The sequence below is a fragment of the Pseudophryne corroboree genome, chromosome 3 (assembly GCF_028390025.1).
Source record: "Pseudophryne corroboree isolate aPseCor3 chromosome 3, aPseCor3.hap2, whole genome shotgun sequence".
Classification (NCBI taxonomy): Eukaryota; Metazoa; Chordata; class Amphibia; order Anura; family Myobatrachidae; genus Pseudophryne; species Pseudophryne corroboree.
This window is the reverse complement of record NC_086446.1, coordinates 515,252,892-515,257,375: the sequence shown is the minus strand read 5'-3', so window position 1 is coordinate 515,257,375 and position 4,484 is coordinate 515,252,892.

Genomic DNA, 4,484 nt, shown 5'->3' with positions numbered 1-4,484 from the left:
CATGAACACCCACACAGAATCTTGGAAATAGTCCATTGGGATGTGTGAACAAAACTCAAAACACAACTACAAACTATACAAAACCACACTCCCAAGATCTGGGATGGAAAAGTTCCTCTTCAAAATCCTCTGCACTGCAGGTCCAGCAATCCTCCCTCTTCAGCTGAAAAGCTTCTTCTGCAGCTGGAGATGTAAATTGACACTACTGAAAAGGGGAGGTAGAAACCACTTTCTAACCAAGGCAGTGGGAAAAAAATGATGGTTTCATAGTTTGCCACTGTTTAAGGCATTAGACAATTAAAAGCATTTGCAAAAAAAAACAAAATTGAAATAAACTCATCCCTCGGGGGATGAGAGAAAAAAAGGGAGCATTTAGGTCTAAAACTGTCGGGAATTAGAACTCTCTCCTCACCTGCGAGTTCATTGAATTGGTATGACCCTTATAACCTATAGGGAGAACAAATTGTCTGGATTTATATACTGTATACATCGCCGACTAAAAGCAAACATCGACGACTAAAGAGTCACATCGCCGGGAATTGAATTAGTGGGAATTCCAATTATCGACAAAACTTAAGTAATCTCCCGGAATTGGCAACTAGTCATCGAATTGAATTGACCCCAATGGCTTAAATGTAAGACTAGGTACATGGCACATTAGAACAACACATACACATGTTGTACTAGATCAAAGAAAGATGTGGCATCCCAACAACACTTGGCAGCATTATTCACAACTAAATTCAAAGAATGTGCACTGCAAGGAACAAGCAATACTCGAGTTAATATCCATATTTCTTTGTTGCACACCATTTTCCTTCTCTTTCATATTGCTTCCGTTATCATAACCTTGACCACGTACATGCAACATAGAAACATAGAATTTGACGGCAGATAAGAACCATTTGGCCCATCTAATCTGCCCCTTTTTTTATCCTTTAGGTAATCTCAACCCTTTTTAAACCTTAATTCTTTGTAAGGATATTCATATGCCTATCCCAAACATGTTTAAATTGCTCTATAGTCTTAGCCTCTACCACCTGTGATGGGAGGATATTCCACTTGTCCACTACCCTTTCTGTGAAGTAATTTTCCTTAAATTTCCCCTGAACCTGCCTCCCCCCAGTTTCAGTGTATGTCCTATAGTTCTAATACTCCCCTTTCTTTGAAGAATGTTTCCCTCCTGAACTTTGTTAAAACCCTTGGTATATTTGAAAGTTTCTATCATATCCCCCCTTTCCCTTCTCTCCTCCAACTATACATGTTAAGGTCTTCTAGCCTTTCTGGGTAAGTTTTCATTTTCTGGAGATATGAACACAGTATTCCAGATGAAGCCGTACTAATGACCTATACAGTGGCATTAATACTTATTTTTTCGTGCTACTGATTCCTCTCGCTATGCAATGAAGCATCTGACTTGCCTTTCTCATTGCTTTGTTGCATTGCTTTCCTGCCTTTAAGTCACTTGAAATAGTGACTCCTAAATCCCTTTCCTCCTCAGTAATTTCCATTATAGTACCCTTGATACTATATTTAGCCTTTGGGTTTTTGAGACCCAAGTGCATGATTTTGCATTTTTTAGCATTAGACTGTAGATGCCGCGTTCTTGACCATTTCTCAAGCCTAGCTAGGTCATTGTTTTACCCCTCCCGGTGTGTCTACCCTGTTGCAAATCTTTGTATCATCTACAAAAAGGCATACTTTCCCTTCAATACCATTTGCAATGTCACCAACAATAAAGAGAACTGGTCCAAGCACAGATCCCTGGGGTACTCCACTGGTAACATTTCCCTCCATAGATTGCACTCCATTTCCTATCCTGCAACCAGGTTCTTATCCATTTAACTGTTTTATAATCCACCCCAACGCGTTCAAGTTTATTTAGCAGTCTGTGATGTGGGACAGTGTCAAATGCCTTACTAAAGTCTAGATATGCTACATCTTCAGCTCCCACTTGATCTTACACAGAGTCAAAAAAGTCAATAAGATTTGTTTAACATGATCTCCCACCAGTAAATCCATGCTGTTTTGGATCCTGTAAGTTGTTTGATTTAAGATACTCCACAACTCTTTATTTTAATAGTTTTTCCATTACTTTCCCTACTACTGATGTAAGGCTTACTGGTCTGTAGTTACTTGCTTCTTCCTTGCTTCCACTTTTGTACAGTGGAACTACTGTACATTCACTCATTTCCAGTCCTTTGGAATGGCACCTGTATTTAGTGACTGGTTAAATAATTCTGTTAATGGTGCCACCAGCACATCTTTTAGTATCCTTGGGTATATCCCGTCTGGCCCCATTGATGTATCCACTTTTAGTTTTGAAAGTTCTGTTCGGACCTTCTCCTCTGTAAATATATTTTCATCTATCTTATTTTTGTGAATGTCCTTGCAACTTAACTGTGGCCCCTTCCCCTTCTGTAGTAAATACTGAGCAAAAAAAATTATTTAGGTGATCTGCTATTGCCTTGTCTCCCTCTACCAAATGCTCACTCTCTGTCTTAAGTCTTATTATTCCTCCATTTGATTTTCTCCTTTCAATTATATACTTAAAAAAAAAGTTTTGCCCCCTTTATCTGCTGACTGGGCCATTTTCTCCTCAGCTTCTGCCTTTGCACGTCTGATCACTTTCTTAGCATCCTTCTGTCTGTCAAGATACTCCTCTTTGTCGTTATTATTTTGAGTCTGTTCGTATTTCCTAAAAGCCATCTTTTTTGCTTTCACACTAGTTGATACTTCTTTTGTGAATCACACTGGCTTCCTTTTCCTGGTGCTTTTCCTAACCCTTTTGATACAAATGTCTGTTGCCCTTAGTATCGCACTTTTCAGTTTTTCCCAACTCTCCTGCACTCCTTCCAAGTTCCTCCATTCCGCCAATGAATCACTTAAACATCTTCCCATTTTTGCAAAGTCAGCATCTCTAAAATCCAACACCTTTGTTTTTGTGGGACAGGAATTGGATCCTCTCTTTATACTAAACCATATTGCTTGATGATCACTGGATCCCAGGTGCTCACCCACATATATGTCTGATATCTTGTCACCATTTGTAATAATGAAATCTAATATTGAGTCTTTGCGAGTGGGCTCCCTCACCAATTGCTTGAGAGATGCTACCTGTAAGGAATTTAGAAATTAGCCACCTGTAGCTGATCTTGCAAAAGACCCCCCCCCCCCCCCCCCCCAATTTACATCAGGTAAATTAAAGTCTCCCATGATTATGACTTCTCCCTTTAAAGCTATTTTAGTGATTTCCAACAATAGGTTCCTGTCCAAATCCTGCCCCTGGCCTGGTGATCTATAGGTCACCCCAATGCGAATAATGTCCTTCTCCCCGGTTTCTGTGGTGACCCAAAGGGCCTCAGTTTTGTCTTCAATATTTTGTATTAAAGTAGAATTTATGCTTTTTTTTTTGTACAACAGGCAATGACATCTCTTCTAACTGATGAAGGATAATGTCAGTCACAGCAGAACCACTAGTTTCCTTTATTGGCAGAAATCCTAAGTAATGTTCGTTTATGCGTACATGTTCATAGTCATCAGTTAATGAAGCTGTGTTCACAAAGTGAAGGATCATGGTCATTTGTTCAATGTGGCATTAGGTGTACAATCAATAATTATTGAAAAATACTTGCCAACTTGGGCAGATTTAAGAATTTCATCTTTGATGGTGTTGGATAAAAGCTGAATTAGTTCATCTGTATATCTTTCCCAAAGTAGTGTACATAGGTCTCTATCTCTTATTTTATGAATATGTCCATTCATTACAGGATCGAACAAAGCAATTTATTCATTACATTTCAGGAAGTTCCCATTTCCACCTGTGTGTAATTTTTCATTGGTCCACGCAAGGCCAGATTTTGCATACCAAGAACTCTCAAGATTTGCTGCCAGTAATTTTCCTTAATAATGTGCATATGTTCTTCACAAATGTTTTTGTTTTGTTTTTTCCAATCATATTTCATGTTCTTTCCAGTTTTGAGAATTGACCAAATGTGCATTACTTCTCTCATGTTGTGACAGATGATGGCAGGTTTGTGTAATTACCACACAATTTGCAACAAAAGCAAAATACAGAGTTATTTAACATAGAATATTATAGCAACTGACAGTGCATTAAGTCTCCATTAGGAAGTCTTCTTTTGTAATGATTTGTTAGAAATCTTCTCTGGCATCTTCAGGAAATGTAAACTGAAGAACCTTTTCTGGCCCATGTTCCACCAAAATTTGTTGCATATTATCATCACACTTTATCCAAGTAGTAGGATTGCTATAGTTAAAGCTGGAGCTACTTTCACTTTCTATCACTTCTTGATCCAGCTGGACTTCTCATGGTTCCTCTTCAACATCTTCAGTATGTTCCTAATACTCTGAGTCAGCTTCTGAGACTGTAGAAATTTTTTTTTGTCTCTGCTTCAGTCCCGGGTTGAATCTTTAAGAGAGCTACCTTCATCATCCTGATGTTGTGGCTTAACCTTCTTGCT